Raw genomic sequence first — 18,320 nt, forward strand, 5'->3', positions numbered from 1 at the left:
GGATAAAACCCAATTCAGTTGGTAAATAGTTAAATAAAATTAGTTTACCCATATCATAGGACACTGTTTACAATACAAAGAAAGTGACTATTGATAAATGACTGTCTGGATGCACCTTCAGGCTTATTCTGAATGCCAATCCCCAAAGACCACATGTGCTGAGATGTAATTTTATTTGTATAAGCCTTTATAAGGGGTTGACAGGGATTAAGCACAAAGCTAAGGTGTTATACATGCTAGGAAATAAGCAGTGAACTGTATTGGAGTTCCACATAAATAATAAAATACAGTGGTTTCTGGATCCTAGACAGCAAGGGTGAGATGAGGTTAGCTACTACCTACAGTTTTTGAAATCCATCCTGTGTAACCAGAGAATGACTTCAAACTATGATCCTCCTGCCTCAGTTCCTCCTAGTGCTGGGATTATAATCACGCACACTCACGCAGTTTCTTTGGCATTTCATTGAAAGAGTAATGCAAGTGGTACTTCTGGTAAAATATAAGAAATGAAGTTCCCCCGACCTGTGCCACCACTGTGAGTGTCCTGAGGATGATCTTTGACTGTAATATGTAGGACGGGAAAAGCTGGATGAGTTCACACAGGATCTCTCCATGACATTTATTTTTTACACTTTATGTGAATGCTTAATTTCCTTAACATAAAAAAAAAATGATAAAGGAATTAAAAGCAAAACTTCCAGATTTTTGATGTTTACTTTTTTTCAATAAGAGATATTAGATAACTCCTAGCTCTTGTTAAATGTTTGAAACGTCTCAGACAATTAAGAACAGGTTAGCAGTGCTTCATCTTCTGCATTCTTTCTGTTCCCACCTGAAATGGATGACTTAACTATCCACAACAGCATCCCACTAGTGATGTTCGCACCAAGTAGATACATGTCCTCTTTTCAGTTGTATTTAAGCCACACGATCCAAATAAGTCAAACATCACTCTCTTCCAAATACCAGTTTGACCTATTAGAAAGAATCATGTTATTTTATTTATTTTTGATTAAAGAATAAATGCACAGTTTGGGAGTAAATTTAGGAACTATGAATATTATAGAAACAGAATAATACAAGCTCATCTCATCCTATTTGCAAGGGATTTTTGGTTTTTTGTTTTTGTTGTTGGTGGTGGTTTTTTGGTTTTTTGTTTTTGTTTTTTGTCTTTTATTTTTGCTCCATTTGCGTGTATGTACAAGGCAGAGAATAATTTATGAGAACTCGCTCTCTCTTTTCACCTTGGGAGTTCTGAAGACTGAACTCAGTGTATCAAATCTGACAACAGACACATTTTATCTGCTGAATCTTTGCTAGTATCTTGACTTTGACTTTCAAATATCTTCTTCTCGAGTATTTACATAGATAAACTCACAAATAACATTTTAGGAATTTATTTTAAATTAATTATATTAAGAAATTTTTCATAAACGCATGTATTAACATATGATTTTATTCTAACTTAGTTTTTTGTTAACATAACTTTTGAGATTAGTTCAGCTTAAATAAATAAAAAAAGCTTTATTGAGATCTAATTCATGTAGGACGCTTTCATCCATTAATAGTGTAAACTTTATAGTAGGGATAAGGCTTCAAGGTTGGTAATAATTTGATTTCTGTTCTGATTTGAGTTATAGTGTCTTCAACAATAGTATTAAGTTCTAAATGACCAAGAACAAAGACATTGGTCTACAATGCTTGGGAGTGTTCTATGGGACCCCATTGACTGAAATCTTGAAATGCAGTAGCCTCATTTTTGGCATTTAATTAATAATCTATGGTATCTAGAAGGGCATGTTTCTCCTGTTTTAGGGTAACACTATTTAAATTCACACACACACACACACACACATCAAATTCCTTTATGTCAATCCAATTCAGATATTTTATTTCAAGAGGAGAAGCCCTACTATAACAATTTTTGGAAAGGTCATTAGTGTTAGTCCTCGCTCCCCTTTCTCCTTCTTGTACCTTTGCTCTCATACCGTGAAGTACTTATGTTCCATTATACCACTTTCTTCTTTATGACACCTGCCTTCTATATCTTCTTAACTTATGTCAAAAAATATTTTGAATGTGTCCTAACTGATAAATTTAGATTTTATTCTTTGCTTTCCTTGTTGTTAAGGAGATTTAACAGTTTTAATGCTCATTGAAATATGTTTTAGTTTAAAAGAATAGCTTGATCTTGTTGGTTCTAATACATTGGGTAGTGATATATCTACAGATCATTTTTTTACATGCAATATTAATGTTTTATTATTTATTATATTATTATTAATATATAAACATTACCCTTTTCTTTAGGTTTATTTCCTTACATTCATAGCAAGCCATACTGACAAGTTTTAAGGTTGAGTGACTTGAAGAAATGGGCATGTAAAACTGTTACCCTTGCTAGAGTTTGGGAAACATAGTAAACATGCTTGTTTTCTTTTTTTTCTTTTTTTTTTTTTTTTGAATTTTTAAAATTTTTATTACATATTTTCCTCAATTACATTTCCAATGCTATCCCAAAAGTCCCCCATAGCGCCCCCCAATTCCCTACCCACCCATTCCCATTCTTTTGGCCCTGGCATTCCCCTATATTGGGGCATATAAAGTTTGCAAGTCCAATGGGCCTCTCTTTCCATTGATGGCCGACTAGGCCATCTTTCAATACATATGCAGCTAGAGACAAGAGCTCCAGGGTTCTGGTTAGTACATCATGTTGTTCCAACAATAGGGTTGCAGATCCCTTTAGCTCCTTGGGTACTTTCTCTAGCTTCTCCATTGGGAGCCCTGTGATACATCCAATAGCTGACTGTGAACATCCACTCCTGTGTTTGCTAGGCCCCGGCATCGTCTCACAAGAGACAGCTATATTTGGGTCCTTTCAGCAAAATCTTGCTAGTGTATGCAATGGTGTCAGCGTTTAGAAGCTGATTATGGGATGGATCCCTGGATACGGCAGTCTCTAAATGGTCCATCCTTTCATCACAGCTACGAACTTTGTCTCTGTAACTCCTTCCCTGGGTGTTTTGTTCCCAATTCTAAGAAGGTGCACAGTGTCCACACTTTGGTCTTCATTCTTCTTGAGTTTCATGCGTTTATCAAATTGTATCTTATATCTTGGGTATCCTAAGTTTTGGGCTAATATCCACTTATCAATGAATACATATTGTGTGAGTTCTTTTGTGATTGTGTTACTTCACTCAAGATGATGCCCTCCAGGTCCATCCATTTGGCTAGGAATTTCATAAATTCATTCTTTTTAATAGCTGAGTAGTACTCCATTGTGTAAATGTACCATAATTTCTGTATCCATTCCTCTGTTGAGGGACATCTGGGTTCTTTCCAGCTTCTGGCTATTATAAATAGGGCTGCTATGAACATAGTGGAGCATGTGTCCTTTTTACCGGTTGGGACATCTTCTGGATATATGCCCAGGAGAGGTATTGCTGGATCCTCCCGTAGTACTATGTCCAATTTTCTGAGGAACCGCCAGACTGATTTCCAGAGTGGTTGTACAAGCTTGCAATCCCACCAACAATGGAGGAGTGTTCCTCTTTCTCCACATCCTCGCCAGCATCTGCTGTCACCTGAATTTTTGATCTTAGCCATTCTGACTGGTGTGAGGTGGAATCTCAGGGTTGTTTTGATTTGCATTTCCCTGATGATTAAGGATGTTGAACATTTTTTCAGGTGTTTCTCTGCCATTCGGTATTCCTCAGGTGAGAATTCTTTGTTCAGTTCTGAGCCCCATTTTTTAATGGGGTTATTTGACTTTCTGGAGTCCACCTTCTTGAGTTCTTTATATATATTAAATATTAGTCCCTTATCTGATTTAGGATAGGTGAAGATCCTTTCCCAATCTGTTGGTGGTTTTTTTGTCTTATTGATGGTGTCTTTAGCCTTGCAGAAGCTTTGTAGTTTCATGAGGTCCCACTTGTCAATTCTCGATCTTACAGCACAAGCCATTACTGTTCTATTCAGGAATTTTTTCCCTGTGCCCATATCTTCAAGGCTTTTCCCCACTTTCTCCTCTATAAGTTTCAGTGTCTCTGGTTTTATGTGAAGTTCCTTGATCCACTTAGACTTGACCTTAGTACAAGGAGATAGGAATGGATCGATTCGCATTCTTCTACATGTTAACAACCAGTTGTGCCAGCACCATTTGTTGAAAATGCTGTCTTTCTTCCACTGGATGTTTTTAGCTCCCTTGTCGAAGATCAAGTGACCATAGGTGTGTGGGTTCATTTCTGGGTCTTCAATTCTATTCCATTGGTCTATTTGTCTGTCACTATACCAATACCATGCAGTTTTTATCACAATTGCTCTGTAGTAGAGCTTTAGGTCCGGCATGGTGATTCCACCAGAAGTTCTTTTATCCTTGAGAAGAGTTTTTGCTATCCTAGGTTTTTTGTTATTCCAGATGAATTTGCAGATTGCACTTTCTATTTCGTTGAAGAATTGATTTGGAATTTTGATGGGGATTGCATTGAATCTGTAGATTGCTTTTGGCAAGATAGCCATTTTTACAATGTTGATCCTGCCAATCCATGAGCATGGGAGATCTTTCCATCTTCTGAGATCTTCTAGAATTTCTTTCTTCAGAGACTTGAAGTTCTTATTATACAGATCTTTCACTTCCTTAGTTAGAGTCACGCCAAGATATTTTATATTATTTGTGACTATTGAGAAGGGTGTTGTTTCCCTAATTTCTTTCTCAGCCTGTTTATTCTTTGTGTAGAGAAAGGCCATTGATTTGTTTGAGTTAATTTTATATCCAGCTACTTCACCGAAGCTGTTTATCAGGCTTAGGAGTTCTCTGGTGGAATTTTTAGGGTCACTTATATATACTATCATATCATCTGCAAAGAGTGATATTTTGACTTCATCTTTTCCAATTTGTATCCCTTTGATCTCCTTTTGTTGTCGAATTGCTCTGGCTAGGACTTCAAGTACAATGTTGAATAGGTATGGAGAAAGTGGACAGCCTTGTCTAGTCCCTGATTTTAGAGGGATTGCTTCAAGCTTCTCACCATTTACTTTGATATTGGCTACTGGTTTGCTGTAGATTGCTTTTATCATGTTTAGGTATGGGCCTTGAATTCCTGATCTTTCCAAGACTTTTATCATGAATGGGTGTTGGATATTGTCAAATGCTTTTTCCGCATCTAACGAGATGACCATGTGGTTTTTGTCTTTGAGTTTGTTTATATACTGGATTACGTTGATGGATTTCCGTATATTGAACCATCCCTGCATCCCTGGGATGAAACCTACTTGGTCAGGATGGATGATTGTTTTGATGTGTTCTTGGATTCGGTTAGCAAGAACTTTATTGAGGATTTTTGCATCAATATTCATAAGTGATATTGGTCTGAAGTTTTCTATCTTTGTTGGGTCTTTTTGTGGTTTAAGTATCAGAGTAATTGTGGCTTCATAGAATGAGTTGGGTAGAGTACCTTCTGTTTCTATTTTGTGGAATAGTTTGTGAAGAACTGGGATTAGATCTTCTTTGAAGGTCTGATAGAACTCTGCACTAAACCCATCTGGTCCTGGGCTTTTTTTAGTTGGGAGACTATTAATGACTGCTTCTATTTCTTTGGGGGATATAGGGCTGTTTAGATCATTAACCTGATCTTGATTCAACTTTGGTACCTGGTATCTGTCTAGGAACTTCTCCATTTCATCCAGGTTCTCCAGTTTTGTTGAGTATAGCCTTTGGTAGAAGGATCTGATGGTGTTTTGGATGTCTTCAGGATCTGTTGTTATGTCTCCTTTTTCATTTCTGATTTTGTTAATTAGGATGCTTTCCCTGTGCCCTCTAGTGAGTCTGGCTAAGGGTTTATCTATCTTGTTGATTTTCTCAAAGAACCAGCTCCTTGATTGGTTGATTCTTTGAATAGTTTTTCTTGTTTCCACTTGGTTGATTTCACCCCTGAGTTTGATTATTTCCTGCCGTCTACTCCTCTTGGGTGAATTCGCTTCCTTTTGTTCTAGTGCTTTTAGGTGTGTTGTCAAGCTGCTAATGTGTGCTCTCTCTAGTTTCCTTTTGGAGGCACTCAGAGCTATGAGTTTTCCTCTTAGAAATGCTTTCATTGCGTCCCATAAGTTTGGGTATGTTGTGGCTTCATTTTCATTGAACTCTAAAAAGTCCTTAATTTCTTTCTTTATTCCTTCCTTGACCAAGGTATCATTGAGAAGAGTGTTGTTCAGTTTCCACGTGAAGGTTGGCTTTCTATTATTTATTTTGTTATTGAAGATCAGCCTTAGTCCATGGTGATCTGATAGAATGCATGGGACAATTTCAATATTTTTGTATCTGTTGAGGCCTGCTTTGTGACCAATTATGTGGTCAATTTTGGAGAAGGTACCATGAGGTGCTGAGAAGAAGGTATATCCTTTTGTTTTAGGATAGAATGTTCTGTAGATATCTGCCAGATCCATTTGATTCATAATTTCTGTTAGTTTCACTGTGTCCCTGTTTAGTTTCTGTTTCCATGATCTGTCCATTGGTGAAAGTGGTGTGTTGAAGTCTCCCACTATTATTGTATGAGGTGCAATGTGTGCTTTGAGATTTACTAAAGTTCCTTTAATGAATGTGGCTGCCTTTGTATTTGGAGCATAGATATTCAGGATTGATAGTTCCTCTTGGAGGATTTTACCTTTGATGAGTATGAAGTGTCCCTCCCTGTCTTTTTTAATGACTTTGGGTTGGAAGTCAATCTTATCAGATATTAGAATGGCTACTCCAGCTTGTTTCTTCATGCCATTTGCTTGGAAAATTGTTTTCCAGCCTTTCATTCTGAGGTGGTGTCTATCCTTTTCTCTGAGATGAGTTTCCTGTAAGCAGCAAAATGTTGGGTCTTGTTTGTGTAGCCAGTTTGTTAGTCTATGTCTTTTTATCGGGGAGTTGAGTCCATTGATATTAAGAGATATTAAGGAAAAGTAATTGTTGTTTCCTGTTATTTTTGTTGTTAAAGTTGGCATTTTGTTCTTGTGGCTGTCTTCTTTTAGGTTTGTTGAGGGATTACCTTCTTGTTGTTTCTAGGGCGTGGTTCCTGTCCTTGTATTGGTTTTTTTCTGTTTTTATCCTTTGAAGGGCTGGATTCCTGGAGAGATAATGTGTGAATTTGGTTTTGTCGTGGAATACTTTGGTTTCTCCATCTATGTTAATTGAGAGTTTGGCTGGGTATAGTAGCCTGGGCTGGAATTTGTGTTCTTTTAGTGTCTGTATAACATCCGTCCAGGATCTTCTGGCTTTCATAGTCTCTGGTGAAAAATCTGGTGTAATTCTGATAGGCTTGCCTTTATATGTTACTTGGCCTTTTTCTCTTACTGCTTTTAGTATTCTATCTTTATTTAGAGCATTTGTTGTTCTGATTATAATGTGTCGGGAGGTATTTCTTTTCTGGTCCAGTCTATTTGGAGTTCTGTAGGCTTCTTGTATGTTCATGGGCATCTCTTTCTTTAGGTTTGGGAAGTTTTCTTCTATAATTTTGTTGAAGATGTTTGCTGGTCCTTTGAGTTGAAAATCTTCATTCTCATCCACTCCTATTATCCGTAGGTTTGGTCTTCTCATTGTGTCCTATAATTCTTGGATGTTTTGAGTTAGGATCTTTTTGTATTTTACATTTTCCTTGATTGTTGTGCCGATGTTCTCTATGGAATCTTCTGCACCGGAGATTCTCTCTTCCATCTCTTGTATTCTGTTGCTGATGCTCGTATCTATGGTTCCAGATTTCTTTCCTAGGGTTTCTATCTCCAGTGTTGCCTCATTTTGGGTTTTCTTTATTGTGTCTACTTCCCTTTTTAGGTCTAGTATGGTTTTGTTCATTTCCATCATCTGTTTGGATGTGTTTTCCTGTTTTTCTGTAAGGACCTCTACCTGTTTGATTATGTTATCCTGTTTTTCTTTAAGGATTTGTAACTCTTTAACAGTGTTCTCCTGCAATTCTTTAAGGGATTTTTGTGCTTCCTCTTTATTGTCTTCTGCCTGTTTAGCAGTGTTCTCCTGCATTTCTTTAAGTGTGTTATTAAAGTCCTTCTTGAAGTCCTCTATCATCATCAGGAGATATGCTTTTAAATCCGTGTCTAGCTTTTCTGGTGTGTTGGGGTGCCCTGGACTGGGCGAAGTGGGGGTGCTGGGTTCTGATGATGGTGAGTGGTCTTGGTTTCTGTTAGTAAGATTATTACGTTTACCTTTCGCCATCTGGTAATCTCTGGGGTTAGTTGTTATCATTGTCACTGTTTAAAGATTGGAGCAGAAGCTGTGTTCCACTCACCAGCAGTCCCAAAATCCTGCGGCGGGGGTCGTGGGTAGCTGGAGGGTGTCAGGCAACCCTGCTCTCCTGCTACCCCGGCGCTGATCCGGCCGGATGAGGCCTGTGGCCCTACTCAGGCCGGTTTCTGCTTCCCTAACTAATGCAGTCTCAGGTCCCGCGCAATTGGATTGGAGCAGAAGCTGTGCTCCACTCACCAGAAGTCTTATGGCGCACGCCTTTAATCCCAGCACTCGGGAGGCAGAGGCAGGCGGATTTCTGAGTTCGAAGCCAGCCTGGTCTACAGAGTGAGTTCCAGGACAGCCGAGGCTACACAGAGAAACCCTGCCTCGAAAAACCAAAAAAAAAAAAAAAAAAAAAAAAAAAAAAAAAAAAAAAAAAAAAAAAAGATCCTGTGGTGGGTGTTGTGGGTAGCTGGCGAGTGTCAGCCGACCCTGCGCCCCAGCTGCCCCGGTGCTTTTCTGACCGGAAGAGGGTTGTGGCCCTATGTAGGCCGGATTTCTCTCTCCCCAACCAGAGCAGTCTCAGGTCCCGCGTGATTGGACTGGAGCAGAAGCTGTGTTCCACTCACCAGCAGTCCCAAAATCCTGCGGCGGGGGTCGGGTCGTGGGTAGCTGGCGGGTGTTAGGCAACCCAGCGCTCCCGCTACCCTGGCGCTGATCCAGCCGGATGAGGCCTGTGGCCCTACTCAGGCCGGTTTCTGCTTCCCTAACTAGTGCAGTCTCAGGTCCCGCGCAATTGGATTGGAGCAGAAGCTGTGCTCCACTCACCAGAAGTCTTAAGATCCTGTGGCGGGTGTTGTGGGTAGCTGGCGAGTGTCAGCCGACCCTGCGCCCCAGCTGCCCCGGTGCTTTTCTGACCGGAAGAGGGTTGTGGCCCTATGTATGCCGGATTTCTCTCTCCCCAACCAGAGCAGTCTCAGGTCCCGCCTGATTGGACTGGAGCAGAAGCTGTGTTCCACTCACCAGCAGTCCCAAAATCCTGCGGTGGGGGTCGTGGGTAGCTGGCAGGTGTCAGGCAACCCTGCTCTCCCGCTACCCTGGCGCTGATCCGGCCGGATGAGGCCTGTAGCCCTACTCAGGCTGGTTTCTGCTTCCCTAACTAATGCAGTCTCAGGTCCTGAGCACTTGGATTGGAGCAGAAGCTGTGCTCCACTCACCAGAAGTCTTAAGATCCTGTGGATGGTGTTGTGGGTAGCTGGCGAGTGTCAGCCGACCCTGCGCCCCAGCTGCCCTGGTGCTTTTCTGACCGGAAGAGGGTTGTGGCCCTATGTAGGCCGGATTTCTCTCTCCCCAACCAGAGCAGTCTCAGGTCCCGCGTGATTGGACTGGAGCAGAAGCTGTGTTCCACTCACCAGCAGTCCCAAAATCCTGCGGCGGGGGTCGTGGGTAGCTGGTGGGTGTCAGGCAACCCTGCTCTCCCGCTACCCTGGCGCTGATCCAGCCGGATGAGCATATCTACAGATCATTAACTGAAAATGTTTAATAAAATTGTTTTTTTTAGAAACTTCCCTTTAAAATATATTAAATGCTAATCTTATACATGCAACTCAATAACTGGAAAAGTCCTTTTAGATGGACTTTGAAATCTTAGCAATTGCTCTGGAGATCAGTAATTCTATTTACAAGAAAGCATTTGTTGTACATCATTGTGAGCTCATACCCATCTAAAAATGCCCAAATCTATTCTAGAAATTAAATACAATTTTGAACCTTTGTGTTTGAACCAATAAAATGCTTCCTAATCATAGTTTCTGCCTATGTCTCAGCTTTTGAATAAACTAAAAATTAGCCAATAATGTCAGAAAGCTTTACAAGAAGTCTCAGGTCTGACAGTCACTTAAAGCTGAAAGTATAGCAGACCACTTAATGCCTCTCCATTTGTAGAGTACCTGTGACTGAGGAAGCCAGAAGAGGGTATTAGATTCTTCAGAGTTGGAGTCATAGATGGTTATCAGCTACCACATGAATGCTGGGCATTGAATCTAGGTCGTCTGGAAGAGCAGCCAGTGCTCTTACCTGCTGAGCCATCTCTCCATCCCCATCAAAATCTAATATTTATTTTTACATCAAAAGAAGACAATCATCTTTTACCTTTGAAAAGGTAGTCATTAGGATGAAATTTCCAGGGTGGTAGTACCCTATATCTACCTATCCCACAGATATTTGTGAGTAACATGCTATCACACTAGTTCATTAACATTTCTTCTCAAAAAAAATACGTGTTCATGAGAAGGACGCAGGAAACAAACTGCAAACTTTGAAAACTTGTACAGATAGGAAAAGATATCAATATTCAAGTCTGTTTATTAAAATCAATCTTGGCATAATTGCTTAAGTGTGGGGAAAACACTTATTTCAAGAATAGGTAGAGCTCTTCAGGTCTGACCAGCACCTGGGTAGTTAGAGCACAGGGTTGGCTGACACCTGCCAGCTACCCATGACACCCGCCACAAGATTTTGAGACTTCTGGGGAGTGGTACACAGCTTCTGCTCCAGTCCAATCTTGCGGGACCTGAGACTGCTTTGGTTGGGGAGGCAGAAATCCGGCCTGAGTAGGGCCACAAGCCTCTTCCGGTCAGACCAGCACCGGGGTAGCTAGGGCGCAGGGTCAGCTGACACCCACCAGCTACCCACAACACCCGCCACAGGATCTAAAGACTTCTGGTGAGTGGACCACAGCTTCTGCTCCAATCCAATTGTGCGCAGGACCTGAGACTGCATTAGTTAGGGAAGCAGAAAACCAGCCTGAGTAGGGCCACAAGCCTCTTCTGGTCTGAACAGCACATGGGTAGCTAGAGCACAGGGTCTGCTGACACCCGCCAGCTACCCACGACACCCGCCACAGGATTTTGAGACTTCTGGTAAGTGGAACACAGAGTCTGCTCCAATTTTTAAACAGTGACAACAATAACAACTAATCCCAGAGATTACCAGATGGCGAAAGATAAATGTAAGAATCTTACTAACAGAAACCAAGACCACTCACCATCATCAGAACCCAGCACTCCCACTTCGCCCAGTCCAGGGCACCCCAACACACTGGAAATGCTAGACCCGGTTCTAAAAGCATATCTCATGATGATGGTAGAGGACATCAAGAAGGACTTTAATAACAAACTTAAAGAAATACAAAAGAACACTGGTAAACAGGTAGAAGACATTAAAGAGGAAGCACAAAAATCCCTTAAAGAATTGCAGGAGAACACTGCTAAACAGGTAGAAGACATTAAACAGGAATTACAAAAATCCCTTAAAGAATTGCAGGAAAACACTGCTAAACAGGTAGAAGACATTAAAGAGGAAGCACAAAAATCCCTTAAAGAATTGCAGGAGAACACTGCTAAACAGGTAGAAGACATTAAAGAGGAAGCACAAAAATCCATTAAAGAATTGCAGGAAAACTAGACCAAACAGGTGATGGAATTGAATAAAACCATCCAAGACCTAAAAAGGGAAGTAGAAACAATGAAGAAAACCCAAATTGAGGCAACACTGGAGATAGAAACACTAGGAAAGAAATCTGGAACCATAGATACGAGCATCAGCAACAGAACACAAGAGATGAAAGAGAGAATCTCAGGTGCAGAAGATTCCATAGAGAACATCGACATGACAATCAAAGAAAATACAAAATCCAAAAAGATCCTAACTCAAAATATCCAGGAAATCCAGGACAAAATGAGAAGACCAAACCTACGGATAATAGGAGTAGATGAGAATGAAGATTTTCAACTCAAAGGACCAGCAAATATATTCAACAAAATTATAGAAGAAAACTTCCCAAACCTAAAGAAAGAGATGCCCATGAACATACAAGAAGCTTACAGAACTCCAAATAGACTGGACCAGAAAAGAAATTCCTTCTGACACATAATAATCAGAACAACAAATGCACTAAATAAAGATAGAATACTAAAAGCAGTAAGGGAAAAAGGTCAAGTAACATATAAAGGCAAGCCTATCAGAATTACACCAGATTTTTCACCAGAGACTATGAAAGCCAGAAGGGCCTGGACAGATGTTATACAGAAACTAAGAGAACACAATTTCCAGCCCAGGCTACTATACCCAGCCAAACTCTCAATTAACATAGATGGAGAAACCAAAGTATTCCACGATAAAACCAAATTCACACATTATCTTTCCACGAATTCAGCACTTCAAAGAATAATAACAGAAAAAAACCAATACAAGGACGGAAACCATGTCCTAGAAAAAGCAAGAAGGTAATCCCTCAACAAACCTAAAAGAAGACAGCCACAAAAACAGAATACCAACTCTAACAACAAAAATAAAAGGAAGCAACAATTACTTCTCCCTAATATCTCTTAATATCAATGGACTGAACTCCCTAATAAAAAGACATAGACTAACAGGCTGGCTACAGAAACAGGACCCAACATTTTGCTGCTTACAGGAAACTCATCTCAGAGAAAAAGATAGACACTACCTCAGAATGAAAGGCTGGAAAACAATTTTCCAAGCAAATGGTAGGAAGAAACAAGCTGGAGTAGCCATTATAATATCTGATAAGATTGACTTCCAACCCAAAGTCATCAAAAAAGACAAGGAAGGGCACTTCATTCTCATCAAAGGTAAAATCCTCCAATAGGAACTATCAATTCTGAATATCTATGCGCCAAATACAAGGGCAGCCTCATTCATTAAAGATACTTTAGTAAAGCTCAAAGCACACATTGCACCTCACACAATAATAGTGGGAGACTTCAACACACCACTTTCACCAATGGACAGATCATGGAAACAGAAACTAAACAGGGACACAGTGAAACTAACAGAGGTTATGAAACAAATGGATCTGACAGATATCTACAGAACATTTTATCCTAAAACGAAAGGATATACCTTCTTCTCAGCACCTCACGGTACCTTCTCCAAAATTGACCACATAATTGGTCACAAAACAAGCCTCAATGTATACAAAAATATTGAAATTGTCCCATGCACCCTATCAGATCACCATGGACTAAGACTGATCTTCAATAACAAAATAAATAATAGAAAGCCAACACACACGTGGAAACTAAACAACACTTTTCTCAATGATACCTTGGTCAAGGAAGGAATAAAGAAAGAAATTAAGGACTTTCTGGAGTTTAATGAAAACGAAGCCACAACATACCCAAACTTATGGGACACACTGAAAGCATTTCTAAGAGGAAAACTCATAGCTCTGAGTGCCTCCAAAAGGAAACTAGAGAGAGCACACATTAGCAGCTTGACAACACACCTAAAAGCTCTAGAACGAAAGGAAGCAAATTCACCCAAGAGGAGTAGACAGCAAGAAATAATCAGTTCATAGCAGCCCTATTTATAATAGCCAGAAGCTGGAAAGAACCCAGATGCCCCTCAACAGAGGAATGGATACAGAAAATGTGGTACATTTACACAATGGAGTACTACTCAGCTATTAAAAGGAATGAATTTATGAAATTCCTAGGCATATGGATGGATCTGGAGGGCATCATTCTGAGTGAGGTAACATATTCACAAAGGAACTCACACAATATGTACTCACTGATAAGTGGATATTAGCCCAAAAACTTAGGATACCCAAGATATAAGATACAATTTGTTAAACGCATGAAACTCAAGAAGAACGAAGACCAAAGTGTGGACACTGTGCCCCTTCTTGGAATTGGGAACAAAACACCCATGGAAAGAGTTACAGAGATAAAGTTTGGAGCTGTGAAGAAAGGATGGACCATCTAAAGACTGCCATATCCAGGGATCCATCCCATAATCAGCTTCCAAACGCTGACACCATTGCATACACTAGCAAGATTTTGCTGAAAGGACCCAGATATAGCTGTCTCTTGTGAGACAATGCCGGGGCCTAGCAAACACAGAAGTGGATGCTCACAGCCAGCTATTATATGGATCACAGGGCCCCCAATGGAGGAGCTAGAGAAAGTACCCAAGGAGCTAAAGGGAACCCCATAGGTGGATCATTATTATGAACTAACCAGTACCCCAGAGCTCTTGTCTCTAGCTGCATTTGTATCAAAAGATGGCCTAGTAGGCCATCACTGGAAAGAGAGGCCCACTGGACTTGCCAACTTTATATGCCCCAGTACAGGGGAATGCCAGGGCCAAGGGGTGGGGGTGGGTGGGTGGGGGACTGGGGGGGTATTGGGGACTTTTTGGATAGCATTGGAAATGTAATTGAGGAAATTACCTAATTAAAAAAAATGTTTTAAGAGTTCAAAAAAAAAAAAAAGATTTCTGCTGAAAAATCTGCAAAGTCAAATGAGCATCTCATGTATATGACTTAATTTTTTAATGCTGTTTTTAGAATTTTCTCTTTGTCTTGTAGTTTTGACATCTTGAATGTAATTTATTTTGGTGAAAGTCTGTTTTTTTTCCCACTGAATCTAGTTGGGGTCCTTTTGAGCTTCTCGGATCTGGTCATTTATAGCTCTTTGAAGATTTAAAACGTTTTCAGCTATTATTTTATGAAATAGGCTTTCAATGTCTTTCATCTCCCCTGGAATTCCCATAATGCAAATGTTTTCTCATATAAACTCTGTAAAGTATTGAGTAACTGATACTCTAACTGTATCTCTAATAGACCATTGTCATTCTTCCTGGGTAGTAAGACCAGTGAATTCAGTGAAAATGGGCCCAATATTATACTTCTTTGTGAAGAAAGTCCTTGATTATAAGAAATACCTTTGTGTGCAGAATTCAGTAATAACAGATAAATATTATGTAAGTTCACATATGGAAGTTTGAACAGAATATTACATGTAAAGAAGGGAAATCTATATTCAAAATGAGCACCTATTCTAAGAAGGAGAAAATATTGTCCTTCCTATGAGAGAAATGTTTCAGTGTAGTCCACTTGCCACCAGGTAAGTGCCTATGGAAAATAGTATCATATCAGAAACCTAATAGTTGATCAGTGCTTCAGAGGAAGCACTCATAGAGGCTACAATAGGCAGGCCTTCTTGGATAAACAAATGTCTATCACCAAGTTCATGCATAGCCTCCACCATTGCCATCATAACCACCTGATGAGCCCACTTGTCATTAACAAGACTGATTGTAGCATTTTGTTTTATAGATTATCTTCTATTTATGCAGGTCTTTGCACATTTGCAAGTTCTTTGATAATATGGCAGCCATCAAAAGCTAATAATATGTAATAAGTAGATGTTAAGTTATTTTAAATCACTTTGGAGATTTACTCATTTTTCTTCCCACTTGCATTAAAGACCTTTGTGTCTTGGGCATGTCGGTCGGTGCTAATTTGTATGACTTTTACAATTCTGCATATTAACAGCATGTAATGATCACACATGAGCTACTTTAGACATTAATCTTCAAGGATTATCTGCATTTCAATTTGAAGCAAAGAGACCAATACCAGTGTAGGCTTTCTGCTGCTAACTGATAATTAAAGGTCAGGATTTCTGTATGATATGGTATTAATGCAAATGTCTACTATGTCAGCTTTGGAAATAAAATAATTAAAGAAAAAAAAAGAAATAATCAAACTCAGGGGTGAAACCAACCAAGTGGAAACAAGAAGAACAATTCAAAGAATCAACCAATCGAGGAGCTGGTTCTTTGAGAAAATCAACAAGATAGATAAACACTTAGCCAGACTCACTAGAGGGCATAGGGAAAATACTCTAATTAACAAAATCAGAAATGAAAAGGGAGACAACAACAGACCCTGAAGAAATCCAAAACACCATCAGATCATTCTACAAAAGGCTATACTCAACAAAACTGGAGATCCTGGATGAAATAGACAAGTTTCTAGACAGATACCAGGTACCAAAGTTAAATCAAGATCAGGTTAATGATCTAAACAGTCTCATATCCCCTAAAGAAATAGAAGCAGTCATTAATAGTCTCCCAACCAAGAAAAGCCCAGGACCAGATGGGTTTAGTGCAGAGTTCTATCAAACCTTCAAAGAAGAACTAATCCCAGTTCTTCACAAACTATTCCACAAAATAGAATCAGAAGGTACTCTACCCAACTCATTCTATGAAGCCACAATTACTCTGATACCTAAACCACATAAAGACCCAACAAAAATAGAGAACTTCAGACCAATTTCCCTTATGAATATTGATGCAAAAATCCTCAATAAAGTTCTCCCTAACCAAATTCAAGAACACATCAAAACAATCATCCATCCTGACCAAGTAGGATTCATCCCAGGGATGCAAGGATGGTTCAATATACGAAAATCCATCAATGTAATCCATTATATAAACAAACTCAAAGACAAAAACCACATGATCATCTCGTTAGATGCTGAAAAAGCATTTGACAAAATCCAACACCCATTCATGATAAAAGTCTTGGAAAGATCAGGAATTCAAGGCCCATACCTAACCATGATAAAAACAATATACAGCAAACCAGTAGCCAACATCAAAGTAAATGGTGAGAAGCTGGAAGCAATCCCACTAAAATCAGGGACTAGACAAGGCTGCCCACTCTCTCCCTACCTATTCAACATTGTACTTGAAGTCCTAGCCAGAGCAATTAGACAACAAAAGGTGATCAAGGGGATACAACTCGGAAAAGAAGAAGTCAAAATATTGCTTTTTGCAGATGATATGATAGTATACATAAGTGACCCTAAAAATTCCACCAGAGAACTCCTAAGCCTGATAAATAGCTTCGGTGAAGTAGCTGGATATAAAATTAACTCAAGCAAGTCAATGGCCTTTCTGTACACAAAGGATGAACAAGCAGAGAAGGAAATTAGGGAAACAACACCCTTCTCAATAGCCACAAACAATATAAAATACCTTGGCGTGACTCTAACTAAGGAAGTGAAAGATCTGTATGACAAGAACTTCAAGTCCCTGAAGAAAGAAATTAAAGAAGATCTCAGAAGATGGAAAAACCTCCCATGCTCATGGATTGGCAGGATCAACATTGTAAAAATGGTTATCTTGCCAAAAGCAATCTACAGATTCAATGCAATCCCCATCAAAATTCCAACTCAATTCTTCAACGAATTGGAAAGGGCAATATGCAAATTCATCTGGAACAACAAAAAACCTAGGATAGCAAAAACTCACCTCAAGGATAAAAGAACCTCTGGAGGAATCACCATGCCTGACCTAAAGCTGTACTACAGAGCAATTGTGATAAAAACTCTATGGTACTGGTATAGCGACAGACAAGTAGACCAATGGAACAGAATTGAAGACCCTGAAATCAACCCACATACCAATGGTCACTGGATCTTTGACAAGGGAGCAAAAACCATCCAGTGGAAAAAAAGTCAGCATTTTCAACAAATGGTGCTGGCACAACTGGCGGTTATCATGTAGAAGAATGCGAATTGATCCATTCCTATCTCCTTGTACCAAGGTCAAATTTAAGTGGATTAAGGAACTCCACATAAAACCAGAGACACTGAAACTTATAGAGGAGAAAGTAGGGAAAAGCCTCGAAGATATGGGTACAGGGGAAAAATTCCTGAATAGAACAGCAAAGGCTTGCGCTGTAAGATCGAGAATCGATAAATGGGACCTCATAAAGTTGCAAAGTTTCTGCAAGGCAAAAGACACCGTCAATAAGACAAAAAGACCACCAACAGATTGGGAAAGGATTTTTACCTATCCTAAATCAGATAGGAGACTAATATCCAATATATATAAGGAACTCAAGAAGGTGGACTCCAGAAAATCAAATAACCTCGTTAAAAAATGGGGCTCAGAACTGAACAAAGAATTCTCACCTGAGGAATACCGAATGGCAGAGAAGCACCTGAAAAAATGTTCAACATCCTTAATCATCAGGGAAATGCAAATCAAAACAACCCTGAGACTCTACCTCACACCAGTCAGAATGGCTAAGATCAAAAATTCAGGTGACAGCAGATGCTGGTGAGGATGTGGAGAAAGAGGAATACTCCTTCATTGTTGGTGGGATTGCAAGCTGGTACAACCACTCTGGAAATCAGTTTGGCGTTTCCTCAGAAAATTGGACATAATACTACCAGAGGATCCAGCAATACCTCTCCTGGGCATATATCCAGAAGATGTT

This window comes from Mus caroli, unplaced genomic scaffold (assembly GCF_978045245.1).
Source record: "Mus caroli unplaced genomic scaffold, Mus_caroli_1 scaffold_3, whole genome shotgun sequence".
Taxonomy (NCBI): Eukaryota; Metazoa; Chordata; class Mammalia; order Rodentia; family Muridae; genus Mus; species Mus caroli.